A 22,356-nucleotide genomic window follows, 5' to 3' on the forward strand; every position below is an offset into this window, starting at 1 on the left:
CATTTTTTCATGTGTTCTTTGGCCATTTGAATTTCTTCTTTTGAGAAAGTTCTGTTGAGTTCAGTTGTCCATTTCTTTATTGGTTCATTGATCTTGGGAGAGTTTAGTTTCTTAATTTCCCTGTATATTCTGGTTATCAGTCCTTTGTCTGATGTACAGCTGGCAAATATTTTCTCCCCCTCTGTGGGTGGTCTCTTCAGTTTAGAGACCATTTCTTTTGTTGTACAGAAGATTTTTAATTTTATGAAGTCCCATTTGTCCATTCTTTCTCTTAGTTGCTGGGCTGCTGGGGTTCTATTGAGGAAGTCCTTGCCTATACCTGTTACTTCCAGAGTGTTTCTTGTTCCTTCCTATACTAACTTCAAAGTTTTAGTTCTGATATTCAGGTCCTTGATCCATTTTGAGTTGATACTAGTAGAGGGTGATAGACATGGATCTAGTTTCAGTTTCTTGCAGATGGATAACCACTTTTCCCAGCAACATTTGTTGAAGAGGCTGTCTTTTCTCCATCGTATATTTTTGGCACCTTTGTCAAAAATGAGGTGGGAATAGTTGTGTGGATTCATATTCCTCTATTCTGTTCCACTGGTCTTCATGTCTGCTTTTGTGCCAGTACCATGCTGTTTTTATTGCTATTGCTTTGTAATATAGTTTGAAGTCAGGTATTGTGATACCTCCAGCATTGCTCTTTTTGCTGAGTATTGCCTTGTCTATTTGTGGTCTCTTGTGTTTCCAAATGAACTTTAGGGTAGATTTTTCAATCTCTGTGATGAAAGTCATTGGGATTTTGATGGGAATTGCATTAAACATGTAGATTGCTTTTGGTAGTATAGCCATTTTTACTACATTGCTTCTACCAATCCATGAGCACGGGAGATCTCTCCACCTTCTGTAGTCTTCCTTAATCTCTTTCTTCAGGGGTTTGTAGTTTTCCTTGTAGAGATCATTCACATCCTTTGTTAAGGTTTTGGTTTTTTTTGAAGCTATTGTAAATGGAATTGTTTCCATATATTCTTTCTTAGTTTGTTCATTGTTGGTATATAGAAAAACTAATGATTTTTGTAAGTTGATTTTGTATCCTGACACATTGCTATAGCTGTTAATCTTGTCTAGGAGTTTTTGGGTATAGTTTTTTGGATCTTTAAGGTATAGAATCATATCATCTGCAAATGGGGGTATTTTAACAGTTTCTTTACCTATTTGTATTCCTTTCATTTCTTCTTCTTACCTAATTGCTCTGGCTAGGAATTCCAGTACTATGTTGAATAGAAGTGGGGATAGTGGGCACCTTGTCTTGTTCTTGATTTTAGGGGAAACGGTTTAAGTTTTTCTCCACTAAGTATGATGTTGGCTGTAGGTTTGTCACATACAGCATTTACAATGTTGAGGTAACTTCCTTCTATTCCTAGTTATCTTAGGGCTTTTATCATGAAGTGGTGTTGGAGCTTGTCGAAGGCTTTTTCTGCATCTATTGAGATGATCAAGTGTTTTTGTCTTTGTTTCTATTAATGTGCTGTATTACATTTATAGATTTGCATATGTTGAACAACCTCTGCATCCCTGGGATGAAGCTGATTTGGTCATGGTGGATGATCTTTCTGATATGTTGTTGGATTTGTGTTGCCATTATTTTATTGAGGATTTTTGCTCAATATTCATTAAGGAAGTTGGCCTATAGTTCTCCTTTTTGTAGGTGTCTTTGTCTGGTTTTGGGATGAGAGTAATATTGGCTTCATAAAATGAGTTAGGCAGTGTTCCTTCCCTTTCTGTTTTGTAGAACAGTTTATGGAGGCTTCTTCTTTAAATGTCTGATAGAATTCAGCAGAGAATCTTTCAGGTCCTGGAATTTTCTTTTTTGGGAGACTCTTAATTGCTTCTTCAATTTCATTTTGTGTTATAGATCTCTTCAGGTCATTAATATCCTCTTGGTTCAGTTTTAGATGGTTGTAAGTATCTAGAAATCTATCCATTTCTTCAAAATTTTCAAATTTATTAGAATATAAGCTCTCAAAGTAGTCTCTGATGATTTTTTGGCTTTCTGTGTTTATTGTTATCGACCCTTTTGAATTTCTGATTTTACTGATTTGGGTTTTTTCTTTCCTCATTTTAGTCAGGCTTGCTGGGGGGTCTGTCAATCTTATTTATTTTTTTAAAGAACCAGCTTTTTGTTTCATTGATTCTTTGTATTTTTTGTTTGTTTGTTTCTATTTCATTGATTTCAGGCCTTATTTTAATTATTTCTCTCCTTCTGCTTGTTTTGGGATTTGCTTGTTCTTGTTTTTCTAGGAGTTTGAGATCTAGCATTAGATCATTGATTTGAGATCTTTCTGACCTTTTAATATACGCACTCATGGCTCTAAATTTTCCTCTTAGGACTGCCTTTGCTATGTTCCATAGGTTCTAGTAGGTCGTGTTTTCATTTTCATTAACTTCCAGGAAGCTTTTAATTTCTTCTTTTATTTCATCAATGACCCATTGATCATTCACCAATATTTTGTTCAGCTTCCAATTGTTTGCATGTTTTTTTACTGCTGTTTTTGTTGTTGATTTCAAGTTTTAATGCACTGTGGTCAGATAGAATGCATGGGATTATTTCTATTTTCTTATATTTGCTGAGGCTTGCTTTGTGCCCTAAAATATGATCAGTTTTGGAGAGGGTTCCATGGGCTGCTGAGAAGAATGTATATTGTGCAGCAGTTGGATGAAATATTCTTAGAAATCAACTAGATCCATTTGATCTATGGTGTGATTTAGTTCTAGAATTTCTTTATTAATTTTTCATTTAGAAGACATATCTATTGGTGATGGGGGGGTATTAAAATCTCCCACTGACACTGTGTTGGAATCTATATATGTTTTTAGGTCCTTCAGAGTATGTTTGATGAAATTGAGTGCATTGATGTTGGTTGCATATAGGTTGATAATTGTTATTTCCTTTTGGTGTATTTCCCCTTTTATTAGTATGGAGTGTCTTTCTTTATCTCGTTTGATCAATGTAAGTTTGAAGTCTACTTTGTCTGAGATAAGTATTGCTACCCCTGCCTATTTTCGGGGGCCACTGGCTTGGTAAATCTTTTTCCAGCCTTTCACTCTCAGCCAGTGCTTATTTCTGTTGATGAGGTGGGTCTGCAGTAGGCAGCAGACTGTTGGATCTTCCTTTTTAATCCAGTTTGCCAATCGGTGTCTTTTGATGGTAGAATTAAGTCCATTAACATTCAGTGTTAGTATTGATAGGTATGTGATGATTCCTCTCATTTAGTTGTCTTTGTTTTTTAAGGGTTTGATTGTGTGCAGCTGAATCAATGTTACTCTCTACTTTCTTGTCTTTTCTTCTCCTGTGGTTTGGTACTGCCTATCCTTTCATAGGTTTGTTTGCTTTCATTTTCTGTGTGCAGAATTCCTTGGAGAATCTTTTGTAGTGGTGGCTTGGTGGTCATATATTGTTTCAGTTTCTGCTTATCATGGAAGACTTTTATTGCTCCATCTATTTTGAATAATAGTTTTGCTGAGTAGAGTATCCTAGTGCTGAAGTTATTTTCATTCAGGGCCCAGAAGACCTCACTCCATGTTCTTCTTGCTTTTAAGGTTTCTGTTGAGAAATCTGCTGTGATTTTGATGGGCTTACCTTTGTATGTTATTTGTTTTTTCTCTCTTACAGCCTTCAATATTCTTTCTCTATTCTCTGTGCTTGTTGCTTTAATGATAATATGTCGTGGGATAGTTCTATTTTGGTCAAGTGTTTTTGGTGTCCTAGAGGCTTCCTGTACCTAAATGGGCATAGTTTTCTCTAGATGTGGAAATTTTTCTGTTATTATTTTGTTGACTATATTATGCATTCCCTTTGCTTCCACCTCTTCTTCTTCAATGCCTATGATTCTCAGATTTGGTCTTTTGATGGAGTCAATGAGTTCTTGCATATTCCTTTCACAGCTCTTGAGTTGTTTAACTAATAGTTCTTCAGTTTTTCCTTTAATTATCATTTTGTCTTCAAGTTCTGAGATTCTGTCTTCTGTTTGTTCCATTCTGTTGGAACGGTGTTCCATTCTGTTTTGTATTTCTGTTTCATTCTTTTTTCTGAGGTTTTCCACTTTGTATTGTCACTTCCTCTTTATATTGTCAATTTTTGTCCTTAATTCATTTATTTCTCTATTTATCATGTTCTATATTTCGCTTTGGTGTTTATTTAGTTCTCCTATGATTTTATTTGTTTTTGTGTTTTCTCATATTCTTTATTTTTGTTGTCTTGGAATTTCTTGAGTGCCTTCTGTATGTTTTGGTTGACCATGTCTAGTAACATCTCTATAAAACTCTCATTGATTACTTGCAGGATTTCTTCTTTCAAGGTGTTCTTATGGGCTCGTTGGATTCCTTGGGGTAGTTTATCTTTGTTTTGTTGGAGTCTGGAACTGGGTATCCATTTTCTGCATTTCCCTCTGAATCCTGTATTAATTTATTTTTGGGGGAAGAATGGTTTCCATCCCTTTTTTGTCTTTCAATCATTCCACTTGTTATGGTTTCTGTCCCTGGGCTATGTGTAATTTAGTACTAGCTGAGTTACAGTAGTAAAACTAACAAAACCAAGAAAGAAGGAGAAAAAAGGAAAAGAAAAAGAAAAAGAAAGAGAAAAAAAGGAAAAAAATGGAGAACCAAAGAAATCAACAGAGAGAGATGGTGGACGATCAAACAGTGAACAAGACAGCCAAACCTTTGAAGAAAGGGAAAAAAAAAATCATTGCTCAGGAACAGTTGTTCTGATGTTCTGGTGTTACTCCTTTAGCATCCAGTCCTGTTTGTCTGTGTCTGTTAGGTAGGTTTGGAGCTGGCATCTGGTGGGGTTTGAGCCCTCTTGTGGTGGGCGGCAGGCATGCGGTGGCCCAGTGGCAGTGTCTCGGCTGTTCTTTCAGTAAATCATGGCATGGAGAAGTCTTCCACATGCTAGGGGCTCAAAGTGCCAAAGTTTCAGCTCTCCCTTGTGCTTTACCTCAGCCAAGCACGTCTCCAGCATCTCAGCAAGGTCCTTGATTCACGGAGCTCACACAGTCTGCATACGTGTCCTAGTCACCATCTTGGATCTTCTTGCAATTTCTTACTTTGTAGCTAATTGTCAAATTACCCAACTAGTCACAGGCCTTCTACTGGGCCTGTAGGGGAAGTGCTGTCCTTCTGGCCTGAGTGGAAATGGTTACAGGATCGTCTAGAGTTCACTGAGGCTTGTGAGCTCACTACCACAGACAAGATGACCTAACTCTCCCAGGGTTACTGCTAATTGTTGTCAGGAAACTTTTGCCCTGGCTGGTCTTGAACCACAATCCTGATATTCACATCCTAAGTAACTGGGTTATAGGCATGAATCACTGAACCCAGCCTGTAAGCATTCCTTTTGATGTTTGTTTTTTCCTTTAAATAATCCAAGATGTTGGGGACTAGACAATTTGACTCCCTAACAGATAGCTGATAGACTCTTCTCTGGTACTCCAGCTACCTTGAACTAAGGACCACCAGTTAAGCAAACAGCTAGACTGCCCTCACACCAGCACTGGCTGCTTTGAACAGCTCCTGGAATCCTGGAGGAAGCTACATGGCATCCACATCTGCTTGCTGATGAAGCACAACTCCAGCTCTTGAAGGCACTGTTCCAGCCACAACTATTACAAATAGCCTGTGCCAGTCATTTTGCCATCACAAGCTTCAGTGAGCTCTAGATGACCCTGCAGCCATTTCCATCAAAGCCAGAGGGGGAGCACTTCCCCTACTGGCCCAGCAGAAGGCCTGTGACTGGTGCAAACACAGTCCTTCAATTCCATCATTGTTGCAAACACCCTTGCCACATTCCATTTCTGGCTACATAAACAGAGTGTTGGGCTTATTTTGGAATCAACCAAGAAACACCCTCCTGTGCTGCCCTCTCGTGTTTCAACATTAGGAACAATAAAAGATTTCTTTCAACTGGATCTTTTCTTGTCTACTTTTGATCTTTTTCATTAGTAGAGCAGGCTAAGCTGGTAACACAAGAAGAGGATGGCAGAAGCAGTAGCAGATGTGGCCGTAGCACACAGATGGTGACAGCAGTGATAGTAAAGATAGGCAACTAATGTGGTCCAGAGAGCAGCTAGGATAGAATGAACAGAGAGCAGAAGTGGCACAGACAACAAGAAATGGCAGAAGTAAAAAGAGAAGGTGAGAGGGGCAGAGAGCTTAGGTTGAAGAAAGACAGAAAGCTGTGAAGAGGCAAGGAAGAGAAACTAGAGAGTTCCAGAAAGCTGTCAAGCCTTAAGAATTAAGGGCCACAGACTCCCTAGGCCTGAGAGCTGTAAAACTTGTCGCTATATGGCTAAGGTTCCCAGCATCCAAGGCCTATACAAGAGCTGTTACACCAGAAAGCATAACCTGCTGCTGCTTGCTGCTGTCTCCTACCACCACTCACCTGTGCCAGAAGCTGAGGATTACAATAGCTGCCAAGTACCAGGTCCACCAGTGGTTAAAGCCCAGAGCAATAATTCTCCAACCTCAATGGGTAGAACAATAAGTCTCTGGCTTCTCAAGCCTGAAGCAAAAGGCCCTTCACTCTGTGGGGTTTCAATTCTTCTGCATTCTCTAGAAATGAACTAGTTGAATGTCTGTCACTTCATAATGTGTTTTAATGTCTGATAGGGCTGGTATCTACCCACTATTTTTCTACTGCAAAACTTCCTGGGTATTTGCACATTTGTATTTCTATAGAAAATCTGGTATTCATTTGAAAATGTATCTGTGAAATCTCATTCACATATTAATAATATGTTTAATTAATAGGTTAAGGTATGGGTAATTATCACCTTTAATGTATTTTTTTTCTATTAAAGAGCACCATATCTTTCCATTTACTAACGTATTTTTTTAATTCTCAGTGAAGTTTCAAACTTTTCCTCAGAACCATGCCCATTTCCTGTATATACCTATGTAGTATTTGATTTGTCTTTCTAAAAGTTTTCTTCCATAAACTGCCTGATATATTAACATTTAGTAACTCATTACCTTATTAAATTATCTGATTGTTTTAAATAGTTTTAGTTATATTTCCTGAATTATTACCTACAAATATAATTTTTCCTTCTCTGTGAATGCTTCACACTGAGGCTAATGGTAGGAGCACTTCTTGTTTCAAATTTTAAACTTGTTTCCTCTTCATTATTAATTTATCTGAGTATAAATGATAACAATTCTTACTTTTGGTAATTTCTACAAACTTTTTCCTTTGCCATGCCAGTTAAGGAAATAAATAATGTTACAAAACCTTTAATCTGACATAATCACCTTAGCAATATAAAAAAGAAATGACAGGCAAAATTCCCACCCTAGAAACTCCATCCTTTCATCAGCTTTGCATTATAGATCAGCTGCAGCCTAACAACTCAATCATAATGTATTTCAGGTAGTAAAAAGCATTCATGCATTTATTAAAAGGTAAAAGGTATGAACTGATTTCCTTTGGCTTCTGTTATTAGAGTATCACATAACCTAAATTGTGTGAATCTTTATTCATTTTAAGCAGAATGTTATATTGTAGATATTTATAAAGCAGCTAATGAATGGTTGTGATAGGATACAGTTAGTGGATAAAATAATTGTTTATAACTTCTGCAGGAAAATTAGAAGAGATGACTCAGACAGGAGCTGTCAATAATTTTATACTGTGGTCTCCTTTTGTTAAAATGCTTTTTTGCTCCTTCAATTGTGAAAATGGTCCCATTGTCTGAAAGCCCTTATTTCTTAAATTTTTTCTCTTGTTTATACCTTTAAATGATTTTTATAGAGAACCTAGCATCAGCACTGCAGTTGGATAGGAGAAACAACTTCTAATGTTCCTCAGCATAGTAGAATATGATTGACAACAATTGAATATTTGAAAAAGAATATTAAATATTCTTAACACAAAGAAATGATGAATGTCTGAGGAGACAGATACACCATAACTTGACCTGATTTTTATACATGGTATACACATATTAAAATAACACACTTTACTCACCGATATCTATGCATCTACTAAAATAAGTATATATTTTATAAAAATAGCCTAATACATGTCAAGCACTCTTGATTCCTAGGAACATGGTGATGAAATATTTCCTTCACTCATGTTGCTTAGTGTCATGAGAGACAGAGATAGAGAACAAAATGTTAACATATACGGCTATGACAATAGTTATGAGGAAGAAAGAATGAGAAAAACCTTTCCAGAGAAAGTCAAGCTTGAGAATGATGAGGAATTATCAAGCAAAGAAAGACAAAGTATCTTCAAAGGCAGAAGGAGCAATACGTGCAAAAGCTCAGGAGAGGAGGGGCAACAGAGTTACCAGTAGCTAGATAACTCAAAATCTACAGAGGAAATGGATTGAGGGTTCTGCATTTTGGCCATCTGTCTTGACCTTGCAGGAGGAGACTTACATGTGGAAGGTCACTGCATTTCAGAGAGAATTGATTATAATGTATACTTTTTTCTGGACTAACTACTTTATTTCATATATATATATATACACACACACACGCCTAGGTATACTTAGGACTGAAAGAATCGTTGTACAAAATCATACACCTAACATGGACATGAGAGTGTGATATAGCTTGGATATAAAATGTCCCTACAGACTTGGTCCCCAGTTGATGAAAATCTAACACAAAGTTTTTTACATTTTTTTCTTGACGTGAAAATGGTGTTCTACAATTTTGGTAAGTAATGATATGATGATAAGAATCTCTCGGTGCCCAGGGCACTTGTTTCTCATTCTTTGAATGTTCATAGCCAAGTCATCTGAGGCAACAAACAACTGAGAAAAAATTGTTGCCACCCTTCAGTCAATATAGATTCTGACTACAAGTGTTTCGGTGTGTGTCCTTTCCCCTATAGAGTACACCCAGGCTATAATATGACTCACTGGGGGAATAGCTCCAACTCATCTAACATGGCAACTATAAAATTTGACACAAATGAAAGAGGTAAATGTGGCACACATGAATATTTTTAAGCGGTTGAAGTCTGCATCATCTACTTAATATGCTGCAAGTGTTCGGTGAGTTCCACAGCTGACTGGATAGGGCATGAAAACTTGACCTTGGAAATTCTCCTGGGTCATTGATAGCTGAGGCTTATTATATTCATATTACTCTGACTTTGAACATAATTTCTAGGAAATAATGAGTAAATGTGAGGCACTCCAGAGTTTTGAGTCCAGAAGTATGAATGCTGGATCATGGCACATGAAACAGAGATGGCTGTCAACAGAATCAACTCACGTAAAATATCATAGGCATTTATTTAAGCCACTGAAGTCATAATGGCCACAGAATCTCTGCCTTGAAGACTGGCTCCACAATATGTTTACAGAAAATTCACATTCAAAGGAACATTAATGATCAATAAGCACATTAAAATGTCCGTTCTCATTAGCAATTTGAAGAAAGTAAATTAGAACCAAGTTTGGCCCACACTAAATAGACACTTGTCTTCCCTTCCAAAAAGGCCTAGGAGACCCCTGGCATAAATATCTGGCGAATGCCAGCACAAATGCCAATACTCAAATATTAATCACCATGTGGTGATGCCAGACTATTGGCACTTTGCTTGAAGCTTAGCAAACTAAAACAACTCCTTTAGAAATGGTATAATAAGAACTTAAATTTGTGTATATTATGATACAGTAACCCCTTTCCTAGAAACTTATTTAAAGAAGAAAAAGAGCTTTATGTATGAAACTTAATCTTAGCAATACCCATTAGAGCAATATCACATTAAAAAGTTACATACCTTACCTTATGGGGTGTTCAAATAAATTATTGCTCATTAATTAGATAAACTTTTATATGGACAGATATAAAAGATTATAAACACTATAGAAAAAGAACATTTATATTCTTTAATTTTTAAATAGGCAATATTTATGTCTATGGATAAATGAAAACTAATGTGGAAAAAAATTTAGTGAGGACACTTTATTGATAAAATTGTTTCTAATTTTGAAATAAAAATGTTTTGCATTGTTTTCTAAGTAGCTGAATTGTTCATCTACTTAAGTTACTATCCCTCTGATTTTAATTTTTATGTATAGTACTCAAATTTCTCAGCCCCTTTCTCTTGGGCATCTGGGCAGGAAGGAGGGAAAAGAGTGGGTTTCCTTTAAGAGAAATCTCGATGATGTTATTGTCATGAAGAAACCTTATGTGTATAAGCAGCAGGGCCTTCCAAATGGATAAAAGACTGAAAACATAGAAAGGGAAAATTTCATACTTTTACCTGCCAAATATGAGTCACAAGTAGTGTCTGAATTCTTACTAGGATTATTACTATCCCTGTAACCTCTGCAACCCTCTTCTGTACCATGACAACCACATTGAAAAAAATGTCCTCCTACCTACCCAAATGAAAATGATAAATGCAACCCTAAAACCTTTTGCTAACAAGACACAACTTATTGTTTTTGTCTTTGATCTTCTGCCAATAAGTTAATTTAGATAAATACAAAGGTGTTTTCAAGGGCCCAGAAGAAAGTGTGATCTTTCCATATGGCACATGACATTCTCAGTAAAAGCCACAAAGACATAGCCTCAAACTTGGGACTTTATGAAATCTAGTTTCACAGTATTCATACAGTTGGCTTTTTACATGATAGCATCTTGAAAATAGTACTTTTAGCATTAAGAGTATCTTTCCTGATTAAATGCGGTGTTCCAAAGGAAAGCTGACTTAAGGAAAACCAGAAACCAGCATAACATAACAACCTTAAATCAGTGACATAATGAAATATTTTTGGTCAAATTTGGAGGTAAGAATCATAATGTCTAGGATATATCTCCATATATCACCATTTTAGCACAAGCTTTTACATGAAACTACAAGTTACTTCAAGGATCAAACTATATAAATGTCAAATTTCTTCAAATGACCTTGTAATCACTCTAGAAGCTATTTTTTAATTAATATTAAAATGATGATAAAATGACATGTGGCCAGACATGGAAGGTTTTAATGTCTTTCAAATATTTTAGTGCCCCTGCTTAGAGGTACATAAATGGGGAACAATGTCCTAATGAAACTTTTCTTATAAGAAATCTATACAACTTTCCATAAACTATAACCACACTTAATATAAGTGAGGAAATATTTTAAAATGGTAGACTTACATAGTCAGAAAGCACTTTGAATACTGGCCATTATCTGAGGCTCTGTATTTTATAACTAAAAGAAAGTCTGAAAATGTCACATATATTTTTGGGATTTTTTTTTCTTAAATTTTATATAAATTCTCAGCTTAAATTCGTAACCAATTCTTAAATCTTTGGGGATTTTTGAATACTCTGTTTTTCTCCATTACAGAAGAGAGAGTTTGAGCAAAAGAATGTCTATCACCTAATGAATAATAACTTACCCAGACTTACAGTATACCTTGTGGCTCTGGTCATGTGCTAAAAATAAAAACTGGAAGCTGCACACTGCAGTGGTCAGAGCCACTGATTCAAGTTGATCCTGGTCATTTTGAGGAATGTCCCTGGCTGAATTCCAAACTAGGGATGAATGGCTCTGTATAGCAGGATTCTTCTGAATAACTTGAAAAAATACATTACTAAAACCCCTCAAAAAAGTGCTACTGATTCTCCATTAATAATATGTAAATGTAAATGACAAAAGGTTGGAATACAAAAGATATTGATAAGCATATCATCTTATCATATTACTGAAAATCCTCTTTTGTGTACAGTTATATCCTAGGCCTGTGTGTGTTTATTCTCACTTCAGTGTTTTAAGCCTTTGAAGGGCTTAACTTAGGGAGTTGAAGTACTAAAATGAGACTAAATAAAGAAAAAAATATTTTCTTTTCAAGTATAAGACCTTGCCTGCACGTTTTTCTTTAACTTAGTAACACATAAATAGGTAAAATGAATTTTCTCCCTGACATTTATGTTTTTCCCATTTCATGACTTGCTCAACTTTCCTTCTATCTTTCGCCACAGTCTCTTCTTTAACTAAGCTTTCATAATCATAGAGTAGATTGTAACAGTACTTAATATCTCTGCATCACAGTTTACTTTTTTTGAAGCAAACCTGATCATCAAAATATATAATGCTGTAGCACTAACCATTTAAATATCAATGAAAAACGTATCAAATTCTTAAAAACAAATCCCAAAGTTCCCCACCCATAAGAAGATACCATAAAATTTTTATGAAGTCCACAAAAATGTTATTGACTACATGTTCTTGTAGCAGAATGTTTTTGGTTACAAGCAATACAAACAAAACATCAAAATCATCAGACCTAACCAATCCACATAATTTATTAATTTATGTAACCAAAGGTCCAGAAAGGCAACCTTTAAGCACGATCTGAGTCGTGAGGATCACCTGAGGGTGATCAGAGTCACCCTCCATTTCCTTATAATTTTCTAGGCTCTATCTACTTTCTCATGTGCTAACATCATCATCTGTACCACTTTTTATATGGAAGAATATAACACTCCTAGGTATATTCTGACTGGTTCATATCAAAGACAAGACAGGGCTAGATGATTCTCACAAATATCAAACAAAAATTCCAAGTTCAATTTCAATTGGTTCCTACTCACTCCTGGGAACCATGTATAGATTGGTTTCTGCTGAATTACTTAACTACCTAAGAAAAGTTCACGCTGGAAATGAGATATAGAATTTTCTCTGTTTGTGTTTGAACCATAAGGGGCCACCCCTAGAGTTGGAGAGAGGTTCCTAAAACCCAATTCAGATTGTACCTACAAAATAGAGCAAAGACAGGATGGATGTTGGGATGGAAAACACAATTCCCACTCTAACTTACTTGCAGCCATCATAGCATGTAAGTGGACTGAGTAGAAGGACTACTTAAAGGTAAACCTACTATAACCATAAGATATTCTACTATTATTAACAATAAGAAAAATGAATCACTAGAGTTCTTATCCCACTGTCTTTAACAAGGAAGAAAAGAGAAGGGTGAAGACAAAAAAATCCTTTAAAATCAATTAACTGAAACTTTAACTATGTTTTATCTATCATTCTTCTCATGCTGCTTAACAAACTACAAAGTTCAGATCCCTCATATCATAATAAATGACTCAAACTCAATAAGCTCTGAACCATTTGCTCTTGGATAAGAGCACTTCTCAAAGCCACTTCAAATAAACATAAAATAAATAACATAAAAGTGAAACAATGTACTTTCTAGGCAAACACAGCCAAAATAAATGCTCTATGACTCTGCCTTCAAAAAGATCACTGTACTCAACTCTTTTACATAGAAAGTCTGGAATTGTGGAAGGCTGTGTGTCAGATATTATCACAGATACAAGTCTAGAAGACTGAGAAGTTGACCCAAATCTATGGACTTTCACAGACCAGAGAATGTTAAGGATGGACATATAAGAGCATCCACCTAGCTAGAAAAATTTTGTGGAAAGATTATGAGGCACTCCCAATTGGACAAGAGTGTTTATCATTTTTTCATATAGAAAGGGAAAATAGTAAGTTGGAGGGATTCAGTATATCTTTTATTGCTTTTTCTAATGATACAGGTTATACCTACCTTAAGGCTTCTTGTTTTGGCTAGGTATTCATTTATTCTGAACCCAACAAAAATCTACTATCACAAAGGGTACCCAGTAATTCAAATGTCTTTAGATGACATAAACAGCTAAATAGAAATGGGTCATAATAACATTAGTATTGAAATTTGACTACATATTTGTTGCCATTCTCTATGAAGTTTCAGTCCAAGACCTCCCAGGATTTAATGAGAATAGCTTCATATGTGCTGTCTTCCTTCCCCTATCACAGTGGTATCTGCTACTACAAAGCCATATAAGGATAGTAGCCAGGATACATATGGAAAATAGTACCTTTTCTAGATTGTGACATCCTAGAATTTATAAGCAGCAAATGTCCAAGGGTAAAAGTGCACTACACTGCATGCATTCTTCCTTGAGCCAAATCTACATTATAGAATAGCTTAGTATAATTAAAAGTGCAAGTTCTGAAATTAAAACAAATGTGAGTTCAATGAATTGCCATTTCTTAATTGTGTAAGAGTTGGCAAACTGCATAATCCTCTAAGTTTTTCTGTCCTATCTATGTCAATGATGTTGATTAAATGCTACATTACTATCAAAGGGCTTATCACAGTGCCTGGAACTTAGCAAATATTGACAAGCAGTACCATTCTACTGTGAAAGGGGAGAAAGAATACCTTTTTAACTATCTGCAGATCAGATATCAAGTTTGCCTCCTCATCATCTCTTCTCAAATAGCTTCTTAAGTCATCTTACAAATAATAATCTCTTCAGCAGTGAACAACTTTAAGATGTCTTCAAATATAAGATGATTTCTGTTGAAGAGATCAAAACAGCCTTTGTAAGTAAAGCATGTAGGTTTAAATTATTGAAACCCATAGTTAAAAAGATCCAGATTACTTTAAAATGTCTATAATTGAGGGACAAACTACCAAAGAGTAATGATCATCAAAACACATTAGGTTAGACCTTGTCTTCCTGGGGTTGCATTTCATCCCTGCTTCTTACTCTCTGAGTGACCTTGAGCAAGTTAACTTAAACTTCTTTGACCTAAACCTCAGTCATCATCTATAAAAGGGAATAATGCTCTCTAGATTGATCTAGTTGATACTTCTTGATATATAATAAATGACATAGAATTAGTAACAACTGTTAGCTGCTTATAATAGTTATTATTATCTAAATCCAATAGGTTAAATGGTTATGACAATATTACCTAAAATGTTTAATGAGGATTTCACTCAATTCATCTGGGAAAGGTGCAAGAAATTTAAAAGAAATCTCCTATAAATGCTCCATATCCTTTAAAAAAATACATTCTGGTTGGTGGTAGCAGGGCTTCCTAGCAAGCATGAGGCCCTGAATTCAAATCCCAGTGCCACCAAAATATAAAAATAGAAAATACACTCTTGCTCATAATTTTATCCCATAATCCAAGGGGTAAAAAAAACCATATAGCCCCCTAAACCACAAACCCTGCTTTCCTAGTATGCTATCAACAGGGCTGTACAGAGGACAAGCAACCAAATCACTGAACCGTTCACCCCAGGAACACTCTTATTGCCAGAGCACAGAAAGGTTGTTTCCTGTGACAGAATGGAAATTTGCACCCCAAAATTGTACAAAAGATTAAAGGCAGAGCAGGGAGCATGGTAAGTCAATACAAAGTTCTCCTGGGTAAGTCAAAAGAAAATTTTTAGGAATCTACTGACTTGGATTTAAGATTTCTTGGCTGTATCAGCAACTAATTACAGATTCTTGTCTGGTTTTTCTCAATAGAAAAATATCCTAGTCAAAATTCCATTTAGGTTACAAAGTGATATCATTTAGTATGATGTTAAATAATACTAATTTAATTGGCACAGAAATTATTAAAAAAACAAAACAAATATAAAAACTGGCAATTTGAGCACCCAATGCTCCATGAGAACTCAAGTTTTATCTGATTCAGATGCTAAAGATAGCACTAAACTCTGGAATGCCCCATTCAAAATCAGTTTTCCATGGCAGCTGTTGTATTGAAAGTTTTACTTGTGATGATAATATGATTTACTTTTGGAATACATGGCAAACACCACAGTACAAGAGGTCAAAATAAGTTTTAATTTTTGTTTTGGAAAGAGTGGACAGAGGGTCTGGAAAGCTATGTTAATAACATCTTAGATTTGAAGGCACACTCAGTTTATTTTCAAACACCCATAGAAACCATTTTCGGAAAAATCTAGTCAATAAGTACAAATTATCTTAAAACTATATTTAATTGCTGCCTTAAAAAATCAGTGTGTGAGTGACACATGTATATTATAAATAATATCAGATTTAGGTTAATAGGTGTATATTTAACTTAAAGCTGAATCTCACCAATAAAGTCATTGACAAAATATTTTGGCAGTTTGATTCAAGTTGAGCTAATGATAAACTGACAAAAATAGATTTTGTTGGTCTTAGATCACTATGAAGTAACCAAATGTTTGTTTGAAATAACTTCTACTGAATTAAAAATTAATTTTCCTTAGACTTTGACAAAGCTCATTTATTTTCTACAACCTCAATACTTTAACAGCAGTTGGAGATGTTAAAATGCAACCAATATTATACTCTTCCTTTTCTTCCTTTAACACTGTCCAATTATGAAATCTAAGAGTCTGAAGAAAATACTCATAGAATTTGTTTTTACCTCTGGCTCTCTCTACCTTCCCTGGAATATCTTGGTTTTGTTTATTTATATTTTTCCTTTCCCACTGTCACTGAACCCATATACTAAATTAACTGGTATCCTACCAAAAACATCCACCAATTTCAGAGTCCACCACTGCCATGTCTTGAATTTCCACAGTGGTCAATTACCAAATTTACCTAGGGTTCTCCAGTGGGCAATGAGATAACCATCCAGACTCAGAAACTGGAGTCAGGAAGTATAACCACCCTGAAGTGCCTCTGCTCTTTCCCCATCATTCTCAGAAGCATTTATTAAAGACAACAATAGCTCCACTGAGGAATGCATTAACAATTCTGGCTAATTTATACTGACTACTTAGATTATTGCATTAATGAGTTTGAAGCTATGGACTTCATTCCTATTTAGCCCTTTAATCTTTGTCATCTTTGTAACAATCAAAAACTGTAAGCTAAAAGGTATATGAACAAAAGTATCTGCAGAAGCACTGTCTATAACAGAAAAAAGAAAGTCTTGATTTCTAATATAAAGTAGTTATAGTATATAATCAATGTAAAACATACGCTTCATATATTATTGTGTAATACGGAATATATAGGAAATAATTATACCTTATTAAGATGAGATTTGCATAAAATGTTCATTAAATAATAAATTAGAAAAGATTAAAATGAAAAAACTATATTTTCACTGAGATTACAATTTTGTTATTTATGAAAACAATCTGAAGGCTATAAACAAATAATAGGTTAATTTCTGAAGTTACAGGTGATTTTTTTTTCATTCATAGCATTTATTGTTTTACTATAAACAGGTAAATAAAGAAGTAGGGAAAAGTGTAGCTCACCTTTTATATTAACAGATAATATATATTAAATGGATCATAATACCATTTAACAGAATGAGTAAATCATAAAGGTTTTCATATGTAGAATGTATTTATTTATTTGCTTCAGATAAACAACTAGTTGGCAAACTAGACATTTAACATTTCTTGATAGCACTGCCATCCTGCTTCACGCTGTCATGACCCAGAGGATTTCCAAAACCTGGGTAGAGTTTCTTTTTTTTAATTGTTTTTTTTTTTCTTTTTAAGGCAAGGTCACTGTGTAGCCCAGGCTGGCTTCAAGCTTCTAATCCTTTTGCCTTTGCCTCCTGAGTGGTAGGATTAAAGGCACTTGCTACCCTGCCCTGCAAGTTTATTGGTATTTTCAAATAGAAACTAGGTCTTTTGAATTTCACATTTTTAACTACAACATGCAACATAGAAGGAAGACTCAAATCTTTCTTAGTTACTCATACTCTTAACGCCAGATTTGCTCTGTTCCTCAATCCAGTTTTTCAACAGTGATAAATTGTCTGGCAGTAAAAGATCCTAAACACTAATACTCTTCTTTTTTTTTTTTTTTTTTTGGTAGTGTTGCAGATTGAACTCAGGACCTTGTGCTTGATAGGCAAGAGCTCTACCACTAGAACCATACCTCCAGCCCTGCCCCTAATTAATCTTAAATAGCAATATGGCCCCTTTTTTGTGTGTGCTGTATTAAGAAATCAGTAATATCCATACTTTTGAATTTACTTAGAGGTTAAAATAAAATAATTATGAATTTACTGTGCATACCTATGATATAATTATGGCAAAAATATTTGTATCATTCATGATGATTTTTGACAGTCAAAGGTCTCACGTACAGGTTAAAAGCACTGAGAAGTATTTTTTAGAAAAATGATTCATTTATATGCTGTATTGCATTTATTGATCTGCATAGGTTGAGCCATCCTTTTATTCCTGGGATGAAACTTAATCATCGTGTGTGATCTTTTTGATAAGTTGTTGGATAGGGTTTGCAAGTATTTTATTGAGAATTTTTACATCTATGTTCATTAAAGAGATGGATCTTTTCTTTTGTTGTGTCTGTCTGGTTTGGGGATGAGTGTAATACTGGTTTCATAGAATGAATTTGGTAGTGTTCTTTCCCTTTCTATTTCATGGAAATGTTTGAAGAGTAATGGTGTTAGTTTTTCCTTAAAGGTCTGGTAATATTGAGCAGTGAATCCACATCATTTTATGGTAAAGGATCTGAAGAAACTAGGAAGAGAAGGAATGTGCCTCTACATAATAAAGGTATATATGATAGACCTATGGCTAACATCATACTAAGTGGGGTAAAACTGAAAGCATTTCCTTTAATGTCAAGAACACAAGACAAGTGTGTCCACTCTCCCCACTCTTATTTAACATAGTTTTGTAATTCTTAGCAAGAGCAATAAGACAGGAGAAAGAAATGAATGATCCAAATAAGGAAAGAAGAAGTCAAATTATCTCCATTTGATCTTATACTAAAAGATCTGAAATACCTTAAAAGCAACAGAGGCCAATAGGAGAAGGGGACCAGGAACTAGAGAAAAGGTTAGATCAAAAAGAATTAACCTAGAAGGTAACACACACGCACAGGAAATCAATGTGAGTCAACTCCCTGTATAGCTATCCTTATCTCAAACAGCAAAAACTCTTGTTCCTTCCTATTATTACTTATACTCTCTCTACAACAAAATTAGAAATAAGGGCAAAATAGTTTCTGCTGGGTATTGAGGGGGTGGGGGGGAGAGGCAGGGGGCAGAGTGGGTGGTAAGGAAAGGGGTGGGGGCAGAGGGGAGAAATGACCCAAGCCTTGTATGCACATATGAATAATTAAAAAAAAAAGATCTGAAAAACTTCAACAAAAAACTCTTCAAAACATAAAAACCTTCAGCAAAGCAGCAGGATACAAAATCAACATTAAAAAATCAGTAACTTTTTTTATACACTAACAATGAACAGACAAATAAATCAAGAAGATCATCCTATGCCCACTAGCCTCAAAACAACAAAATACCTGGAAATAAATTTAATGAAGGAAGTGAAAGACCACTACAATGAAAACAACAAATCACTGAAGAAACAAATCAAAGAAGACATCAGAAGATGGAAAGATCTCTCATACTCATTAATCGACAGAATCAATATTGTGAAAATGGCTATACTACCAACAGCAATCTACATGTTCAATTCAAGCTCCATCAAAATTCCAATGACATTTTTCACAGAGACAGAAAAATCAATCGTGAAATTTATATGGAAGCACAAAGAACCTTGAATAGCCAAAGCAATCCAGAGCAAAACAGAGCAATGTTGGAAGTAGATCTCCTTCTGTCACCCAGTGCTAATATCAACTCAAAGTGGATCAAGATCTCAATGTAAGAATGAAGGAGAGGGTAAATTTTACCAAGGTGCATGGGTAAGCCTATATGGAAATGTCACAATGAACCCCCTGTACAGTTAATATATTCTAATAAAAATGTTTTTAAAATCCCGAAGAGAAATGACTTGTGTTCTCAAGGGAAAATGTCATATCCAATTTGTTTATTTTTGTACTTACAATAAAGAAAAATATAATTAAAATGGAAAAAATGATTTGTTTTCTAAAATTCCAAAAGGCAAGCTTTTGTGAAGCAACTGTACCATTATATACATACTTATATTATCTTCACATCATTTTATCTCCATAATTCTCCCTCTGTGGCTTGTGAATAGCTCTGAAAATAACACTGTTAGAAAAGAAAAATGTGGGAAAATACTTGAATTGGTTCAAATGTATGAAAAATAGATTAGCATTATTGAATATGCTGTATTGTTACTATTATCATGGGTTTAAATGCAAAAGTTAACAACAAAATGGGTAATCACAACTATAAATTCAGATTCTATACCCTTACTCTACCCAATCAACAGCAAAGCAAAACAAAACTCCCCAGAAGACTGATGTTACAAATCATCTGTTTTAGAATTGAGACTGGGGCACAAATCTATATCTGTTCATTTTTAAAACTGTTTATTTCCCACTTAGGATAGAAATATTATATTCTATATTTTTCCTGTTCTTGCTTAAAGACTTGCTTTTCAAATTTCTCCTCCAAGCTTGTTGGTGCAGGTGTTTAAGTCCCATTCCTGTGCTGTCGAGTAGGTGATAAACACTTTCTGGGCAGCAGCACCTTAGGAGTGCATCTTTCAGTGTATTCTATTTCCTGTTATTTCCTTAATGGATCATGGCTTCTGTCAAGTGTCACAGCAAAGCATTACTTCACTCAGTGATGATAAAGCATCTCAATACTCTGACTTACAATTCCTTCCCAGAATGGCAAGCATTATACCATTCAATAAATTTGATCCAGTTTAATGTGTCAAAATATTGTGAGTTGAGGCTAACACAGTTGACCTAGGGAAGGCCTGATTTTGAAAGCAGAAGTTGCACACTCATTCAGGTCCTGATGAATCTGAGAAAATTCAATACTGAGTGAATAAAGTATTATGTTTGAAATTAATGATTCTTTATTACAAGAATCACTTGGGTTGTGGATCCTAGATCATAGAATTCTTTTGAGTCAGTGGCTGTTGAAAATATTTCTTTTACTTTGGCTTTTTCACTAAAACTTATGTTTACATTCAACAGAAGCCCTTAAATTCTAATAAGTTATTTCAAAACCATTAAAAACATTGTATTATATAAGACACCCTGACTTTTGGTTTTATCATTGCTAGCTTTTTAACTTTAAAAGGTATTACAGTATTTTATATATCTAAAACTATAAATCTGAATCGAAGTCAGGTTCCTATACATTAATAAATGTCAACAACCTGGCTCTTTGTTTAATAGTAGACAGAATACTTTTTATTATGTCCATGTCTTCTTCCCTGGGCCTTTTCATAGGTGTTTTTGGGTCCAAACAAGACATGAAAAATTGTTCCATTATTAAAAGAGAAAATAATGTACAGACTTTTTAACTGTACATAAAGGTTTTTTAGCAACATCAGAAGTGGATAAGAAGGGAATTTAAAAGTATCAGGGGGAGTAGTAATTATAAAAACTAGTTAATATCCCTAGGACTAAGTAACCAGATAGAAGTTGATAATATTGAAATGGAATGACACAGAAAATGAGTCTCAGGAAGGTGGTGAACCTGAGACCCATGTTGCAGAATCATTCTTGCTACTCAACTGTTGGCTGTGCATGTAGTAGGTGGAGGCTCCTTCGGCCAGACAAACAACTTCTGCAGAGCAACTGTGAGGTGGGTTGTGATACAGCTGGTCCTACAAGCGCTGGAGCCATGTGCTAGATTTAGCTGCTTCCTTGAGAAGGAACTGGTGACACTATGGTGGAAAGAGCCATTAGGGTGACACTCACAGGAAAGAGAAGGGTTGGCACACATGGAAATGATATAGAGTGGACAATTGCAGGACCAGAAGTGTATTTAGAAAGTTGTTGAGTTACCTTCTACACATAAAATAAATGAAAAGGAAGCCACAAAGTTATAGAACATAAATCATAGTTGACATGGTTTGGGCCAGATTTCCAGACAGAGAGTTACTAGTCCCCAATCATGGTCAATAAAAAAATTAGTAGGAAAGATCTTCATTAAGTATCTTATTTTAAGAAAGGAAGCTTCATATTAAAAATACCAATTGACTTAGAATTCTACATGCTGAAAATGAAAACCAATTAAAATATATAATTATCAAAGAAACAAAAAGGCAAAAAATAAAATATATCTTTACATGTGGAATTATTAAAACTGAAAAAGCAATGCTCAATTCTAGTAGAGTTTGATAGTATCCTCATCCATTGTTGAGGGGATCTTGCAATCTAGAAAATAAATTATAACTATTTCAGTAAGCTCAAAATATTAAACCCTTTGATCTTTTCTCAGCTGGTGTATGTTTATGTTTTAAAGTAATAAGAGCCTTATACAATGATTTGTGCATAAAGAGATTTATTGAGTTTTTTTTATAATGAAACTCGGGAACTATATACATTTTGAATATTAGAGACATGATAAAATATGATAGTATTTCCACAACATAGATTGATAAAGCTACTATGTTCTCAATACGCACTAATGCTAAAATATTAAACGAAATTAAGAACATTGAAGTAAAAATTAAAGGATTTAATTAGCTGGATGAGTGGCTCAAGTGGTAAGTAGGGTGCCTGCCTAGCAAGCCTGTGAAGCCCTGAGTTCAAACCCCAGTACCACAAAATAAAAGAAAAAGATTTATTAAAATATTAAATTAAAAGCAAAATAAATTGCAA

Source organism: Castor canadensis, chromosome 14 (assembly GCF_047511655.1).
Source record: "Castor canadensis chromosome 14, mCasCan1.hap1v2, whole genome shotgun sequence".
NCBI lineage: Eukaryota > Metazoa > Chordata > Mammalia > Rodentia > Castoridae > Castor > Castor canadensis.